The sequence below is a fragment of the Lactuca sativa genome, chromosome 4 (genome assembly GCF_002870075.4).
Source record: "Lactuca sativa cultivar Salinas chromosome 4, Lsat_Salinas_v11, whole genome shotgun sequence".
NCBI lineage: Eukaryota > Viridiplantae > Streptophyta > Magnoliopsida > Asterales > Asteraceae > Lactuca > Lactuca sativa.
In genome coordinates, this window is record NC_056626.2 from 15,395,840 (window position 1) to 15,415,440 (window position 19,601).

The window sequence follows — 19,601 nt, forward strand, 5'->3', positions numbered from 1 at the left end:
TAGATTAATATTGTTTGATACAAAAGTTGGTTGGAATTTGATCTTAAAACCCGGTTTTTTAGTTGATCCGGTGTAATGAACGGTTCACGGTTGAACCTCCGGGTTAACCCGGTTTATGGTTTTTTTCTATTTTTATATATTTTTACTTTCGACCATAATGCATAAACATATAAAACCAATAATTTGATGTCCACAAAATTTAAACATTGAAAAACATATCAAAACATGGTATAGATCAATCTAAACACAATACACAACCAGATAGAGTATAAAATACAAAACAAAACATAGTTTCGGCATTCGTTATTTGTATCCAAGACCTATTAAAACGGGTCAATCCGGTTTTAACCGGTTGGACATAATGGTTCGACCACGGTTTAGGGGAAACCCGGCCGGTTCGATCTGGTCCGTATTTTTTCAAAAAATCGTTCTCAATTGACCCGCCTTCTACCACGGATCACTATTCAACCGGTTGAACCGGCCGGATCGACCCGGGTTTTAAAACATTGAATTTGATTGTCACATCATACATTAAATTACTTTGGACAGAAGATGGATCATTGGTTGCCTCTTGGTAATGCTTTGTATAAAAAGATCATTGTGTACAAAAAAGTTTCTAGAACAATATGTAAGATGCAAAGTAGAATATAAATGGGTTGTGATATAAGACCAACTCCAAGGCTAACACTATAAATCACATTATTTTTATGCAAAAAAAAACCCACAAAAATCATTTTCAAAGCCAACCACACACTAAAAATTAACATAAAACACATATTTTAATATTATAATTATAAAAGCAAAGCTTTCTTATTATTAAATAAGTGTTAAAAATAAATATTTGTAATATTATAATATATATATATATATATATATATATATATATATATATATATATATATATATATATATATATATATCCCCTATTTTAAACTTTGTGTCAGGTGTCATTTTCTCAGCCCTTCCTAATGTTTTTTTCCCGCTCAAGTTTACAAAGTGAAATTATGATTTTACCCCTCTGCTCCTTTACACTCTTTTACACTCTGATGGCATAAAATCACGTCCAAAAATAATCACGGACTTTTAATGATTCAATTTCAAATCCTGAGTAACTGGTATCCCAAATAATCAGGGATTTTGTTTCCTTTCTAAATTCCATTTGAGAACGATGTAACATACAATAAATACTTAATCTTCTTAAAATTTAAAATCCATTGGCTAGGGCTTCAAGTTGCATATATCTAATGCATACTCGCTATGTATTTCATATACATCTCCATCGAAACCATCTCCCTCACCTTCGTCTCTCTCATCCCAATACACTCATCCGGTTCTCACATCTTTGTAAGTGTTCCTGTCACTTACACTCTGTTTTGCCCTAACCACTTCATACATAAACTCTAGCAAGCAACAACAGCAGTAATCCTCTTCTTGATTACAAAAATGAGAGCTCCAATATGAGGGGGTATGTTTCTCCATGTAATGCCAACAATCATTTTATTTTCTTTATTGGTGTCAACAATCGTTCCCATCATGTCGAACCAGCGGCCGGTCGAATTCGATTAAGGAACTAACGCCCTTATCAAAACCGCCGGAAATTAACATTGTTGTTGTTCCCGAAGACGATGACGTCGTTGGTGAACAGAACTTTGGCAAGAATAATGGAAGAGGTTTGTGGTCTAATTTGTTGCCAGAGCTCTTAGGTGAGACAATCAAACGAGTGGAAATGAGTGATGACGGGTGGCCGCTCCGTCGAAATCTGGTTGCTTGTGGATGTGTTTGTAAAAGTTGGAGAGAAGTTACGAGAGAGATCGTAAAGCCTCCTATTCACAGCGGGAAGATCACATTCCTTTCTTTGTCTTAAGCAGGTATGATATGGCTGTTGGATTAGTGTCTAAGTCCATAACTATTTTGGTATGTACTTGACCCGATGGTGCATGGTCCTTTTGGGTTGCCTTCACCAAAGCAACTTGATTGGAGAAATGAATAAAGAGAGAGAGGATAATATGATTTATTAATATGTTATAAGAATAATATATTAAAGGAGAAATCATATTTGTTTAATTAATATTGGTCAATAATTAATTGGGAATTAATTTTGTGATCAAATGTAATTAATTAAACTAGAGAGGCTGAATTGTAATTATGTGATAGTTACAAAATAAGGTAAGAATTATCTTATAAGTATGGTGAACGAATTTAAGGTTGGAAAGCCTTAGAATTCGAGTATGATAAGGATTCAAGGATTATCTTATTGGTTGCTTAATGAATAATCAACTAGATAAGGATAATGACTGAAACCCTATCTCTACACCTATATAAACAACCCCAAGGTCATGAATTCGTGTATCCCTTCCCAAGAAGTCCAAAAACACGAATTCTAACCTCCTTCCTCTCTCTATATACCTTCTCCACTTGCTTATGGTGTTTGTAAGCCATTAGAGGAGTGACACTTGTGACTCTCAGCTTTCCAAGGTCAATTCAAGGAGGAATTGGATTGTTATTGCTATATAACAATCAAGGTATGTTCTTAAACCTAATTATATGTTAATATTGATTTCCATATGCTAGTATTAGGGTTCAAAGTCTTGGATTCAAAGTATGTACAATAGAGAAACCTAGATCCGAGCTTTAGGGTTTGTATGAGCACATAGGATGTCTTATGACCAAAACCCATCAGTGGTATCAGAGCCATGATTGGTTTCTATTGTATTGATGCTTGATGTAACTGAAAATCGAGTTTTGGCCTCACTGTTCGACCTGACTCGGCGAGTCACTCTTGGACTCGACGAGTCAGCCCTACTCGGCGAGTTCCAGAGGGTGACTCGGCGAGTCGGTGCGTCAGACAGTGCTTATCTCGGGATTTCTTGCTGTTTTTGCATTGGGATAATTACCTTATCATGTTAGATTAATATTGATCCGATTATATGATATATTTGACTATAATTTTAATCTAATTGAAGATATTTATCAATTAATAAGATAATTGTTTCCTTATAAGATAATTGATTAATTATTTTAAGTAAATTGATAAATTGTTTTGCAAGAAATCATCAAATATGGATAATTATGTGATTAAATGTTAATTTGAATTATTTGTTATTTGATCCTTGTTGTTGTGAAAAGTTTCATATTTGGCCCTTTAGGTTTTATAGTTTAAATTTGAACCCCAAAAGTTTTGTTGTTTTGAAATTTAAATAGTTGAAACCCTAATGTTTTAAAAAAAAAAAAAAAAAAAGGTTTCAAAACTTGCCCTCAAGTTTTGGAATTTAAATTTTGATTAAATAGTTTAATTTTGATGCATATTTAAATTCTAAACCCTAATGTGTTGAAATGTTTCAAAACTTTCCCTCAAGTTTTGGAATTTAAAAGTTGATTAAAAGTTTAATTAGGAATGTTAAATTCTAAAACCCTAGTATAGTTTTGAAAAAGTTCAAATCACACCCTTATGGTTTTGTTAATTAATTAAGGTGTATGATTAAAAGAGATTTAATAAATCCATAAAAGTTTAGGTTTACCATTTAAGTAAATTAAAAGTATAATTGTTAAATTGAACCACCTAATATTTTAAAAGTGTAAAATACACCCTATACTATATATAACATTAAAAGTCTAACATTATATATATGTATAACTAAAAGTCAGTCTTACCGTTAGTAGGTCTCATTCACGAAGCTGGTCTATAAGGGGTGTTTAAGGAAATTGCCTATAAAATGGCGATTGAATGGGTATCCACTCTTACCCACCGCACTCTTGACTAGTGGAGGGTCGTTAGCCGAACGGGTAGGATAGGACGAAACCTTCCATTATAAGTATAATGAATTACTAAAGTAACTAAATGTTTTCACAAAATTCCCAATCTTAGTTACTTAGGCAAAAGTGAATTGATGCAATTCCATGAAATTACACTTTGTGCCCTTGCGAAGACGTTAGTGGAGCGTGTGTGGTTAACCGGCACACTAAATGGGTCTAAGCAAAGGTAGCAAAGGGTGACTCAATGTTTGTCATAGTTCGGTGGAGCGTGTGTGGTTTACCGGCACGTCGAATAGGTGACCGTAACATGTGAGGGCACCATGTAGTTTGCATGGTTATTCACACCCGCTTTGTGATCCTCGGCATCCCAGTCACAAACAAGAGGGGCATATCGAGATATAAACATGCCATTGAAAGTTCAATGAATCTCAAAGGATCTAGGAGTTTTCATAGATTTAAAACTTAATTTCTTTTTCGTTTTTCGTGGTGGAAATTAGTGAATCGTCATTCACTTACCTTCAAATATTCTGCAATTAGGGTTACGGCATCCCTCTCCCGAGTTGTAGAATATTGTGTTGGGTCCTAGCCTTAGTATCTCATTTGGGTGATTTACTAAGGACTCAATCAATCAACTAACTTGAATTTGTTTTTCTCCCGTTTTGTAGATGTCAAAGTTCGACAACTATGGTCTTCCCAAATCCCGTGGAACAAGTATTCCACATGAAGATGGTATTCCACGATTTAATCGAGGAACAAGAAATCATGCTTCACTTCCTCCTCCTCCTCCTATTGTTCTCCCCAACCCACAAGATCGAAGAATTGAAAGGTTCAATATCACTAAAGTCCTATTGGAAATGAAACATGAAGATGGTAAACCCGTGTGTGCCCACGTTCTAGGAATGAAATCACACATTGATAGGTTGATAATGTTAGGTGTGTCATTCCCAGATGAGTTGGCTGTGAATTGGGTTTTGCAGTCACTTCCTGAATCATATAATGAGTTCAAAAGAAAGTATTATATGATGAATCATGATGACAACCTCATTGACCTAACTTACATGCTCGTTGTTGCTGAATCAGAAATGATTTGGCGAAGCAATGGAGCGTATTTGTTGGGAAAGTCAACCGACCATGCTTCCGAGGACGTTCTAGGAGAACCAACCTGCGTTTGCTGCCAAAAGAGAGGGCGTTGGATACAAGTCTGCCCAAAGAGCTTGAAGAGTCCAGAAGCTGGGAGAGTCAAAGAGTATGGCTGCGCTTCAGGTAAAATCCACTATCTAACTCCATTGAGTTCCTATTCATTAATTCTTAATACATAATGTAATAAGATTGCATTTGAATGTTTTACAGGATCGGTGAAAAGAAAGGAAGCTTGGTGAAAGAGCAAAATGAATCTAATCACAAGGAATGGATCTTGATCGCATGGACTTGAAGATTAGATTTTGAGCTTAGATAGTTATGATAGAGTTGTTAGAAAATTTTCTTTTGAAATACATAGTTTTCAATGGATTTTGCATTGTAAGGACAAATGTTTTCCGCTGCTTTTATAAAATAAATTTTCGTTTGACTTACTTATTTATTTATTTATTTCCTTGCAATGAAATCGTTATGAAAAATTAGTGTTTGCATATTTCTACAACAAATGGATATGATTCTTATTTATGGTGTTTATGGAAAAGTCGAGAATTTACCAAATAGGGAGAGTTTCTCATCGCCCAAGTTTCAATTGGACAGAAATTTGGAATCATGCAACTTGGTTGCACGATGAATGAGAAATTTCATATTTGGAAATTAGACCAATTCGTTGACAAAGTGTCAAGTGAAGGACTAAGAGACCGAGCACACAAAGTTGCGTGTTGATCAAGTCCACCATAAGAGTAACAAAGATATTCGTCATGATTTACTAAAGGTTTAGTAAATATGATTATACTTACAAGATTAAGTGTAATTCTGAATTGATTAAAGGGTTTAGATCAATAGCATAACGAATAAGAAGAATCAAGTAGGCAGAAAGATAAAAGTTTCTCCATTCTAAGAAGAAGGGAGAGTAGCTTTTATGCTTTATGATATGTCTTAGTGATTAAGAACCATATCTCAGTTGATCCTCTGAGTAAGTCTTAGTACAATTGTATGTCTAAGAAGAGGAATCAAGAATTGAAGAAATGGTTAAATCAATAAGTCAATCATACTTCGTTCCAATAACAAGTCTTAAAGTTAAGATTGTGACAATGAGTGAAAAGTATTAAAGGTTTATAACATTCATCAAATGTAGGAAGTTGTGATGTCTTGAATAAGACAAAGGCCAACTAGTACCAATTTATGAAGTGTTTTGATAAAAGCTACACTAACTCTTGAATATTTGTTTGTCAAGAAATGGTTATTGACAAAAGAATCGTATATGTCAAGGAGTCAGTGGGAGTCTTAATGGTCTTGAATAGTTTCAAGAACAAATCAAATAAACCTTACCAATCATCACTAGCACACGAGTTGAGGTTGACAACCTATCGTGTTGACATTATTTTGATTTTGTGCCAATCCAATCGAGTTAATTATGCATGTGAGTTCTATGAGTTCTCATTTTGAACGCATAAAAGGCAAAGCACCTTAATCAATGAAAGGTACATTGATAGGAAAGGGTGAGCTGCTTAACTACTTGGAAGACATGGTGGGCAGCTGTGCTACCATAAAGGCAAGAAATCGAGATCAAGAAAGTTCGATCCATAAGAGTTTGAATTTGTCGTAAACCTTGGTTTTGACAAATTCACATGGATAGGAACAAATACACTGTTTAAATCTAAGTGTCATAAGATTTCTCCTTCATGAAAATGATTGTGAGGAAATGCTTTCACTAAGACAGATTTTAAGAAGATAGTGATTGTAATATTGCATTCTCGAATTCAATTATGGTTACGGCATCCCTTTCCATAATTTGAATTGTGAGGTTTGGCAATTAGTCTTAATTGTTTAGACACACATATGAACTATCGAAGGCAAAGGTGTATAAGTTCAAGAAGCATTGATAAAGGATTATCAAAGCACTAAGTATTAGAAACATGAACTTAAGAAATTCAATAAGTATTGTTTTCTGAAAGTTAAGATGTTTATGAATACATGTCGAAGCTAGTGGGAGCATAAGTGTTATGTTTTATAATAATCATCATGATAGTGGGAGCATAAATGTTATGATTGTATGATTATTAAGGAAAGTATTGCAAGGTTAGCAATATTAATTATAGAAAACAAGAGTCATACTTTGCAAAGTTGTAAGAGTTGAAAGGTTGTTTTACTATAATTAAGGGAGAGAATATTATGCTTCATTTCAAATCTAAAGGATTAGGTTGAGAAATATTAATAAATTTAGTCAAAGGTACATAGTGTGTTCTTAAAATTTCGATTATGATTACGGCATCCCTTTTCACAATCCGAATTTTGAGAACATAGCAAATAAAACATTATGCGTCGTGTCCCATACGCTTCGGGTATAGGATCGATTGCAAATGCTTTAATGTTTGACCATTCTAAAATTTTCCAAATGTCGAGCGCATTTAGAGGGAAAAGGGACTAGAATTGGTTTTGACTAAAAACAATTAAACAACTATCAAAGGACAATCCAAAGTTCGACGAGGATTGGTCGCTTGTGAAAGTTGGAAGTATAGTATTGGAAAATATGGAAATGTTTCCATATTGGATGGACCGTATCGACATTATTACGAATAGATAAGATTCTATTAAGAATGAGTTGTCATATGGAACATATGGAAGTGTGTCCATATTAGGAATTGAATATTGAGAAATCTATGACTAGATTAAAAACTTCTATGCAAAAGGATGTTCAAAGAATGTACTTTGAGTGAGAGACATCACGTCTATGGAATTGTCTTGTAACAATCTCCGATAGAGGACTTTGTAATATCATTGGCAAAAGTCTTTGTGACTTTGGTGCAGTGACATTACAAAAGAGATCATTGCATAAAATGTTAGAATCTAGCATATTATATAAGTAGCAAGAATTTGATATTCTTTCACTTATGAAAAGGATTTGGAGTTGTGAAATGAGAAGGATTGGAAATGTGTTCAATGTGATCTATTTCACAAAGTAAGAACCATAGGTAAACATTGTGTGCATGCTAGGAGCATGAGACAAGTGTTACAATTCAAGTAAGAAGTTGATTACCCGAAACGACAAATAATGAGTAATCAATATGGTGATAAATAAAAGGTGTTTTATTTATACTCAAAGGTTTGAGGCCATATGGGGTTAGTATTATTCTTGTGTTTCACATTTGCATGTTTTGACTTCCAGAATAATTGAGTTTATTAAGAATAAGCGAATTATTCAAACGGGCCACAGTCGTTCATATGTTGGAAGTAGATATGAATAAAGACTGTCGTGAATTGGTGTGTGGAATGTCTAGAAAAGTATTAGACATAAGCAAATGTTTGCTGCAACGTTCATGAGTGCTTATGAATGTGATTTGAGCATTGGATTAGACCCACGCTCACTTGGATCACTCCATGAATTGTATCACGAGTGATTGGTGAGACGATAACATCTTATATTCTTGAAACCGAGATGTGTGAGTTGTATCTTGCGAATCGGTTGCACATTGATAATATGTAAACGCACCAGTAACTTGGTGTTATAAAACATATTGTTGTGTGTGATTCGGTGCGTGAGTGCAAGTGAGCATTGTATCAAAGTTTATCCGTTTCTTTTATTCAAAGTAGGATAAAAGCGATATCTTTGGGCCCCTTGATGGTTTAGTGATGACAAACGTAAATGCTCGGCCGGGCTAGGGCTAATTTGATTTGTTCAATTAGTCAGTCGTCATAAATCGGAAATCGAGAAATAGTACAAAGAGAATGATTTGAAATCATATCTAATATGATATCTAGAATGGAGGAATATATGATCCCTTATCTAAGGACACGCGTATTTGATACGATCAGAGTTGACAGCGGCTTTGGAAAGCTACGATTGCAGATCGGGATCCGAAGTCATACGCAGAATAGTTGATTAGACTTATCCAAGTGGGAGACTGTTGGATTAGTGTCTAAGTCCATAACTATTTTGGTATGTACTTGACCCGATGGTGCATGGTCCTTTTGGGTTGCCTTCACCAAAGCAACTTGATTGGAGAAATGAATAAAGAGAGAGAGGATAATATGATTTATTAATATGTTATAAGAATAATATATTAAAGGAGAAATCATATTTGTTTAATTAATATTGGTCAATAATTAATTGGGAATTAATTTTGTGATCAAATGTAATTAATTAAACTAGAGGGGCTGAATTGTAATTATGTGATAGTTACAAAATAAGGTAAGAATTATCTTATAAGTATGGTGAACGAATTTAAGGTTGGAAAGCCTTAGAATTCGAGTATGATAAGGATTCAAGGATTATCTTATTGGTTGCTTAATGGATAATCAACTAGATAAGGATAATGACTGAAACCCTATCTCTACACCTATATAAACAACCCCAAGGTCATGAATTCGTGTATCCCTTCCCAAGAAGTCCAAAACACGAATTCTAACCTCCTTCCTCTCTCTATATACCTTCTCCACTTGCTTATGGTGTTTGTAAGCCATTAGAGGAGTGACACTTGTGACTCTCAGCTTTCCAAGGTCAATTCAAGGAGGAATTGGATTGTTATTGCTATATAACAATCAAGGTATGTTCTTAAACCTAATTATATGTTAATATTGATTTCCATATGCTAGTATTAGGGTTCAAAGTCTTGGATTCAAAGTATGTACAATAGAGAAACCTAGATCCGAGCTTTAGGGTTTGTATGAGCACATAGGATGTCTTATGACCAAAACCCATCATGATGACGGGTGGCCGCTCCGTCGAAATCTGGTTGCTTGTGGATGTGTTTGTAAAAGTTGGAGAGAAGTTACGAGAGAGATCGTAAAGCCTCCTATTCACAGCGGGAAGATCACATTCCTTTCTTTGTCTTAAGCAGGTATGATATGGCTGTATATTATCTGATTTTATTTGTTTCAAGCTATATACCTTAATTTTTATGTCGTTGATTCCACAGAGGCTTGAATCAATGAATTAAATGTAGTTAGTTTATTTTTTTCAATTTTTTTGTTAAATTCCTTTAGATTCTTATGTTTAGCCAGATGATTATCTGGTTTGTTATGGAGAAGCTTTTGATTAGCTCACACAACTGAAAGCAAGCCGCATAAGTCAAAACTCCATAAAGTTAATTCTATTGTGATAATGATTAGGAACAGTTTGATAGATGCTCACCTGTGGTCATGGTTGCCAATTTTGACTTGGTCTTATTTTGAGGTATTCTCCAGTAACCACGTCGTTCATTATAATATTGCTTACTTCATCGTCGAATTCACATGGTAAATTACGGAATATATGCCTAATGATGCTTCGTATATAATTTCTGCAAATTGTTACCTTCTAGGTTTCCATTATTCACTTATTACGCTATAATAGATCCTTGAAATTTATCAATGTTGTTAATAGATGAACATGCTTGATTTATCTAACGAATTTCCATGTCTTTGCAGCCTGGTTCAGGTGATTCTCCAATTCAATGCCTGATTAAAAAAAAACAAGAAGAACTCAGTGTTTTACCTCTATCTTGCTGCTACTCCATGTAAGCATCATCGATAGCTTTATTCTGTTTGTGAATCATGTATTATACAACCAGACATGCCAGAAAATATATTTCTGGTAACTTGTAATTGAAGTATTAATCATTTGGATTCCATTTTTGCAGCATTTACAAACAAGGGTAAGTTTCTTTTAGCTGTAAGAAGATATAGACATGGTGCTCACATGGAATACATAATATCACTTAATCCAGATGATTCATATCAAGGAAGTAATGCTTATGTTGGCAAATTAAGGTAAGTGACTATTTCTTTTTTGTACTTAATGAGCTTAATGGGTTAAGCACTATACACCTATGCATTGATACTTCTTTATGACATAATATGGACATAATGACTATTTTACCCTTCATAGGTAAGATTTTCTTGGCACAAACTTCACAATATATGACAGCCAACCACGACACAATGGTGCAAACACTTAAGTAGCAAATTCGTGAGTCAAATTGCAAGCAAACAAATAAGCCCACAAGTTCCATGAAGCAACTTTGAGATTGAAGAAACTTCGTACAAATTTAATCTTTTGAAATCAAGGGGTCCAAGAAGAATAGTGTGTTCTCTAACATCCACATCAACATCACCAGATCAACAAATCAACAGTTTGACTCTGGTCAAACACAAATCCTTTTGAGAAACAAAGCTCCAAGGTGGCATGAACATTGGCAGTGTTGGTGCTTGAATTTCCATGGGTGGGTGACAGTTGAATAGGTTAAGAATTTTCAGTTGGTGGCAACATTGGACCCGAGTCAACCAGGTGGGAAAGGTGATGGTGAAACGGTTTTGCTTCAGTTTGGAAAAGTTGGTGTTGATATGTTCACCATGGATTATAACTATAAATAAATAGTTCAAAGTTTTCAAAGTATAATGTTTTAATAAAAAAATTTAGAGAATAAAATAATTGTTTGCATATAGTTTTTTTGTCATATATTTTAGTAGTCATTATGATTCCAAATTACAAAGTGTTATTTTTGTTATTTTTCTTTTTTCTTTTTAATCCGTGGTTTCCACGGGTGTTAAACCTAGTATATATATATATATATATATATATATATATATATATATATATATATATATATATATATATATATATATATATATATATATATATATATATATATGTTTAGTGGTGATGAATAATTCCACACAAGTTTGTTGATTTGGTGTAGCACTACCCAAAAGTGCCGGCAAGTTTACAGGTCGATTAGAACAAGTTGGGCCTGCAAAACACAAGTTTGCAGGTCCATTGGAGTTGCTCTAAGTATCCTTTTATCCATATTTACCCCTTAAAATCAATCAAATCAAATTTTTAACATTTGATTTGACATCTTTTTTTTTTCTTTTTTAACACAAATTATTATTATGATTATTATTATTATTATTATTATTATAAATTTCGTACAAAATTTTTACATTCGGACGGCATTATAAATTCAAACGTCTATATAAAATCGGTTTTTAAATATTTTTTATATTTTAATATTAATATTATTATTGTTATTATTGTCATAAATTTCGAACAACATTTTATAAATCGGACATTATAAATTCGAACGGTTATATAAAATGGGAACAAAAGCAAAAGTTTGTCCCTATTAATTATGGATGAGAACATTCGGCTGTATGAAAAACATTGTATAGTGCTGACTAAATGTTTTCAATCCGCATAACGCACCACACAATTGTAATACCGTACCAATTAATATCCGTAATTAATAGGGACAAACTTTGTTTTTCTTCTGATTTTATATAGTCGTTCGAATTTTTAATGTCTGATTTATAAAATGTTGTTCGAAATTTATAATAATAATAACAACAATAATATTAATATTAAAATATAAAAAATATTTAAAACCGATTTTATATAACCGTTCGAATCTCTAATGTCATTCGAATGTTAAAATTTTATGCAAAATTTATAACAATAATAATAATAATAATAATAATAATAATAATAATAAAATTTAATAATAATAATAATAATAATAATTAAAAAAATAAAAACAAGAAAAAAAAACAAAATAGGAAATAATCAAAAAAACAACAAAAGACAAGAAATGAGGGGGGATTGGAAAATGAGAGGGTCCTTAGGGCATCTACAATACATTGAACTCAATAGAGTTCAATGGAGTGTCACATCATCATTCATTACTCTATAAAAATCTATTAATTTTTATCCCACAATGCATTAAACTCTACAAGTTCAATGGAACATATTAAAAAAATATTTATTTAAAGATTTAAAGACTTTCCTTTTTCGCATTGAAAAGTTCAATGACCATTGAACTCCAAATCCGTTGAATGCCAATGTGACATTTCATAATGACGGAGTTGTATCTATTGAATGACAAGTAGACATGACACCTCATTCAACTCTTTCATTAAACTCCCCATTGTAGATGCTCTTATAGAAAATCCATTAATTAAAATTAGACAAAATTACAAAATGGTCCCTGTGGTTTAACAAAAGTCACAAAGTTACAAAAATGGTCCTTGTGGTTTGCAAAACTTGCAAAGTTGGCCCTTTTTACTAACATCGTTAGTATATAACCGTTATGGACTGAATCTGTAAGGGCGCATTTTCGTCTTTTTAAATATAAAGAGACTAAATTCTTGACATTTGATAAACCATAGGGACCATTTTTGAAGTTTGTTTGGAAAAAAAATTAATTGACTGAAGGGGGGAAGGCTCAAACTTGAGACCTTCACCCCCCCTAAAATGACAACAGGCCTTAACCATTTGAGCTGGAGGCGCATTTGGTTATAACTTCCTAAAATTAACTTATATAATAACAAAATCGTTAATACATAAATAATAAATAAATTATTAAAAGCATTTTTTTTACATAATTTTTTTTAAATAAAACAAAATTTATTTTAGTTGTATTATAAAAAAAATAGTTTTTTAAAAAAAATTGTATGTATTTTTTATGTATTTATTTAACATAAAATGTATTTTTATACCTTTAAAAAATACATTTCGTATAAAAAATATGTTTTTGTAAAATATTTTTTTTATGTCTTTGAAATAATAATAATTAACACTACTCACGACATAAAAAAAATATATAAATTCCTTTAGGTCGTTAGTTCTAAAATACGTATTTCATCTTATTTAAAATACATATTTCATCTTATTTAAAATACGTATTTCATCTTTTTTAAATACATATAACCGAAAAACAGTTTTCAAAAAACTGACTGGACCAATCGGTTTTCTGAAAAACCGTTTTTCGGTTATATGTATTTAAAAAAACTTATTCGGTTATATATCTTATTTAAAATACGTATTTCATATTAATCGTAAGTTCTAAATCGTATGGTTAAAATGAAGATGAAAATAAATAGTTATATAGCTTTTTGAAATAACGATAATTAATAGTATGCTTGACATTAAAAAAAATACCGTATAAATTATTTAAATACATAACAAAATCGTTGTTAAGTTGTTTTTAATACATATAACCGAAAAAACGGTTTTAGAACTAGCGACCCAAAATAATTTATATATTTTTTTATGTCATGATTAGTGTTAATCATTATTATTTCAAAGACATAAAAAAATATATTTTACGAAAACATATTTTTTATACGAAAATGTATTTTTTTAAATATATATATATATATATATATATATATATATATATATATATATATATATATATATATATATATTACGTTAAATAAATATATAAAAATACATACAAATTGTTTGTAACAAACTATATTTTTATAATACGACTAAAATAATTTTTTTTATTTAAAAAAATTTACATAAAAAAAACGTTTTTAATAATTTATTTATTATTTATGTATTAACATTTTCGTTATTATATAATTTGGTTTTAGGAAGTTATAACCAAGTGAGCTTCTAGCTCAAATGGTTAAGTCCCATTGTTATTTTAGGGGGGTGAAGGTCTCGAGCCTTCCCCCCTTCCTTCATTCAATTAAATTCTTTTTTCCCAAACAAACTTCACTTCAAAAATGGTTCATTTGGTTTATCAAATGTCACGAATTTAGTCTCTTTATACTTAAAAAGACGAAAATGCCCTTACAGATTCAGTTCCTAACGATTATATACAATCGGTGTTAGTAAAAAGGGCTAACTTTGCAAGTTTTGCAAACCAAAAGGACCATTTGCATCAAAAAAAATTAGCAGGGACTAACTTTGTGACTTTTGATAAACCACAGGGACCATTTTTGTAATTTTGTCTTAAAATTAATACATTATCCTTATCTATTGCTTTTATTTTCATTTTTAATTTAATTTGTTGATCAAATCTTTAGCAAACCTGTTTTTACCCGAGGTAACTCAAGTGTCAACAATAGCTATTCCAAGATTCTTAGATGCCTGCAAAAACTCAGTTTAAAAGGGAAAATGACTTATAAATGTAACTTAAAATTTGACAAAAACACTTTCAAAGTGTCAGCTGGTAAATATACCAACATAGGACGCAAACAAAAAACACTTCCAAAGTGCCAAATAGTATAGTGCATTGCCTTAAAATACCATTACAAAATGATTGTTATATCAGGTTATATACTAAGCAGTAAAATATTCCTCTTCATGCTCCTCTCTTTCATCTGTAACATGCTCCTTTACTTCAGCTTCTAAACATGCTAGTTGTGAACCAAACTGCAAGATACACCTCTCCATTAATGGAGCTTAATGTAACATTATATTTGTCGATTGAAAACTTTTAATTTAGAAATAGTTTAATAACAAGAAACAAAAGAAAACTACATATTCGGATCTGTAGTATACTTTTTTTTTTCTTTCTATTTTGGTCCAATGGCAAAATGGTAATTCTACAAAAATAAAAAACTGGGTTATTCATGAATGTAAATCGTTATAAAACATGAAAATCAGAATTAAAATTCCAAATCGATTATTTGAGACCAAAAACGCAGAAGTGTTGAACTCAGGGACCAAAATGCAATTGCTCTAAATGGGACAACACTTTTCACAGCTTCTTGAGCAATGTCCTGTAAGATTTAAAAATTGGTCAGATTAAACAGAAAACGAAAACACCATTAGAAGACAAATCGAAGAGAAGATTCAAACCTGTTCTTTTAGGGTTTTGCCTCGATCGATTACCGGTTGGGTATCAATAGTGGTGCCCTAATTCAAAAAACAAACAAAAATATTAGTTTGAAGGAGGAGGAGGAGGAGGAGGAGGAGGGGAAGAAAGAAACCCAAAAAGATCGGTAGGAGAAATTGAAACAAGAAGAATGTATCATCGTTCAAGGAAACATCAGTAGTTGTCCAGTCACCACCGTTGATCGAGCACGAAGCACCAAAGTTTCTTAGTCGTCTCTGCTATGGAAAACTCTAGCAACATATGCTTGATTTTCGAATTTGAGTTTGGGTGCTTCGTTTCCAGCATACGTACGTCAAAGGGGAAAAGCAAACGATAAAACCAGATCGTGTAATAATAATAACTAGGAAAAGATTCATGTTTCGCATGGTTTAGAGGTTTTTTTTTATTTTTTTTATTTTGATTGTGTAAATGTAATGGATTTTCATAGTAAACTGGATCTCGTTTGAGAATAAATAGTACATATCCATACATAACCAATAGATTCATTCATATGTGAGCAAGGACTGTGGAACATATATGTTTCTGCCTATGCTTTTGATTGTGCAAACGTAGTAGAACTAGAAGCAAAAGATGTGAAATACATTCGATCATATCTAAGCAAAAGCTGTGAAACACATGCGTAAAGAAGGGTGAAGTTGACTGTTTTTTGCCTATGCGTCATCTTTAATAATGTGGGATGCTTTCTCATAAGTTTTTATGAGTTTTTTTCTTTGTCTTATCCCTTTTCTTTCTTCTCCAAAATTGTTGTTGTAACCCTAAATTCAATTGAAAAGCCAACATACATCAGAACATATATTAGTATTTATCAAAAGCACAAAAAAGGAATGTTTTAGAGGGTGTTTGAGATTGTTTTTAGATTTACTTTTTAACTTTAAAATAAGCTAAAAAATGTTTGGATAATCAAAAAGTTCTTTTGAAATGATTTTTTACAAAGAGTAAAAGAAAGGGTTTTAAAAAGTCACAAAAAGCTGACTTTTTTTGACTTTACATATAAAAGTTAATCAAAAGTCATTTTGTTTAATCCAAACACTTTTTAAATAACATCTTTTGCAAAAGTTCTTCCACTAAAAGTCTTACAAAAAGAGCTTTTGATGCTCAAAAGCAATCCCGAACACCCAAAGTCTAATATGTTACATTCTTTCAACTTCGGATCTTGGATATTCAGGGCATGGACCTGACAAAAGAAACAATACATAAAAAGAATCATCATATTGAACTTCATGTTAAAGAATACATAACTATATCAAAAGTCATTCATGAAATTCTGCCTAAAATAACACTGTAAATTAAAATTTTAATGGTTAAAACGTCATTTTAGTCACTTAACTTTTGGTTTTGTGCTCATTTAATCACTTAACTCTTTTTAAGTTTTAAAAGGTCATCAAACTTTTGGATTTATGCTCATTTAGTCACTTAACTTTTGGTTTGGTCACATTTAGTCACCTAACTTTTAAAATTGTGCTCATTTAGTCACTAAACTTTTAAAAAAATTTAAAAGTTTAGTGACTAAATGAGCACAATTTTAAAAGTTTGGTGACTAAATTAGCACAAATCTAATAGTTAAGTGACCAAACTAAAAGTTAAGTGACTAAATGAGCATATAGTCAAAAGTTTGATGACCTTTTAAAACTTAAAAAGAGTTAAGTGACCAAATAAGCATAAAACCAAAAGTTAAGTGACCAAAAATGACCTAAACCCTAAAACGTAAAAGGAAGAAACATCGACTTGGTTTTGTTCCTTGAGGCCTTCTAAGTAAAACTATGGCAAGCAATAAACAGACAATAAATATATTTTTTTGACAAAAGATTATATAATTATATATAAAGCATCGTAACAACATACCTACAACACTATAGGTGGATACATGGATTGTACCAAAATATATAAGAACACAAAGAAACAAGGATCATACTTGCTTTGGAAGTTTTAAGAGTATAATCTATAAAAGCTTCAAGAGTATTAACTCTTAAAGTTTTGGTCTCTGGCTGGCTGTATCTGGTATTTGCAATTTTAGACCAAAAAGTTTTGTTGCATCTCTCGGTCCTTATTTGAATTTTTTGTAATGTTTTTTATGCCAGTTCCAATAGAATAAATTTACTTTTAGGACAAAAAATTTTAAAATCAACTATACTCAAGGATCAAAAATAGTAATATTACTTAGAGCAAGGATAAAAAACGTTACAAAACCTCAAATAAGGGCTAAAATTGAAAGAGAACTTTTTAAAACCAAAATTGCAAAAATCGGAGACAAAGCCAAAAAAATTAAAGGATACATTACATTTTTGGTCCTTGAGAACAGTTGTTTCTTGCAGGAGAAAATTTTATTGGGACCAAAATTGCAAAAATCAACTATATACCCAGGGACCAAAAATCTAATTTACTCGATAAAAGTTATAACTTGTATAAAACTTTCACTTCATCTAAAACATGTAAAAATATTTGAAGAAAACCATGATTTCTCCAACAATACTTTCTAGTATGAATTATCAAAAGGTAATTGGATACCCAAATCCCTTGCTTCCATGAGTATGTGTACCAGATAATGCTATAAGTTTTGATGTCCTACAAAAATTTATAAATTCATAAAAAATATACAAAGATTATACCAAATAAAGTCAAAATTTATAAAGTTGACTTACAAAAAACCTTTTGGTTTGAAACTTTGTTCAAGTCCAAAAGCATCCAACGTTTCTTCCAAACGTTTTCCATCAGGATTAGGTACCCTACAAGGCATTCAAGTTTTATAATAGTTAATGATAATAATAATTCTTAAAAGTGTTAAAGTAGGTTTCTTATTTCAGGGTTAATGTCAATTACATTGAGTCTAATATGTGCCTAATCTAACAGGAATTTTTGGACCTCCACATAAAGAAACAACTTCAGCTCCAAAATCACATATTTTTTTTAACTTGAGAAGAGCAGAAACAGTATACAAAATTTCAAAATGTATTATGAAGCTCACTAATATACCAATTTATATTCAAAATATCCAGTCTTTTCATCACCAAATAAATCTTTCATGTCCGAAATTAAGAGCACAATACATTAGGAAAAGGAAACTAAAAATAAAAGATAAAAAAGGGAAATCTTAGCTTTTCTTCTTTGGCGCAGAAGGAAGCCCAACCGCCTGTAAAAGATGGTTGAGTTAAAAGTATGGAGATTTTCTATTAATAATAAATAGTTGAATTAGGAATATAAAGATTATTACCGTTCTCCATTAGCAAACATGACATCAAATACAAAGACATATATATCAACCTGAAAATAAAGAGTATTACTACTAACTCTAAGAATCACCTTTTCAAGAGTAATTCTCATAGAAAACAATCCAACATTTATATTATCTACTAAAATAGATGAATTTTTGCTCCCTTCAATCACATCACAGGAAGATATTTCTTGAAAATATAGAAGCATGCACCATAGTCATCCTCATATAACTTACCAGATAGCCCTAGCCCTTAAACAACTTTTTTTTTACAGAAACACTACTATAAAATAAACTTTGAATATTCTTTTTTAGTGTCTTTGTGTGCAGTGTTTATCGTTATGAAGTGGTAGATATGTATACAATTCAGATGAAGCACCTAGAATATTAATGAGGGACAAATGGAACGGATCTATGAGCTATTAATGTTGTGATTCCCAAGGGAACCTCTCCCAAACACTGAATTCACACATGTATAGTTTTTTTATGTTGTTTTGTTTTTGAAAGTATTGAAGAGAAACAAAGGGCTGCAAAAAGAGTTAGAGAAACAAAGAGGAAAGAATTTGTCCCAAAATGGTTTGACATGATAGACCAAATTGCCCATACACCATGGGGAGATTTGGAGATTTAGACCGGGCGGAGTGGGCGTGGCTGAGGCCACACTATAAATAACTTATCAAAAAACCAAAAACACTCGCAAACATTTTTTTTTACCATGTTCTCTATTTTAAAACCTACAAAAATGTCATCCTCCAAAAATCCAACCAACCAAAAAATACCCACTAGTAAAACCACAACTCCAAGACCTTCACTTGATCAACCGGTTTATTCGCCTCCTTTCTACCACTACGGGGGTATGCTTCCCTATTTTCCGCAACATATCCAACAACCAC

The 19,601-nt window shown here is 31.8% G+C and overlaps 1 long non-coding RNA gene and 1 pseudogene across 1 annotated transcript; one reads left to right on the forward strand and one right to left on the reverse strand.

The window, feature by feature from the left end:
- Window positions 1–1,457: 1,457 nt before the first annotated feature.
- On the forward strand, window positions 1,458–11,279 carry LOC111894904 (tubby-like F-box protein 7; annotated as a pseudogene).
- A 3,603-nt stretch (window positions 11,280–14,882) lies between these two features.
- LOC122197586 (uncharacterized) lies at window positions 14,883–16,267 on the reverse strand. The gene is made up of 3 exons (XR_006191191.2): window positions 15,595–16,267; window positions 15,464–15,520; window positions 14,883–15,384 (listed from the first exon to the last, which is right to left on the reverse strand). It is a non-coding gene; the product is annotated as an uncharacterized LOC122197586 (long non-coding RNA).
- Window positions 16,268–19,601: the final 3,334 nt, after the last annotated feature.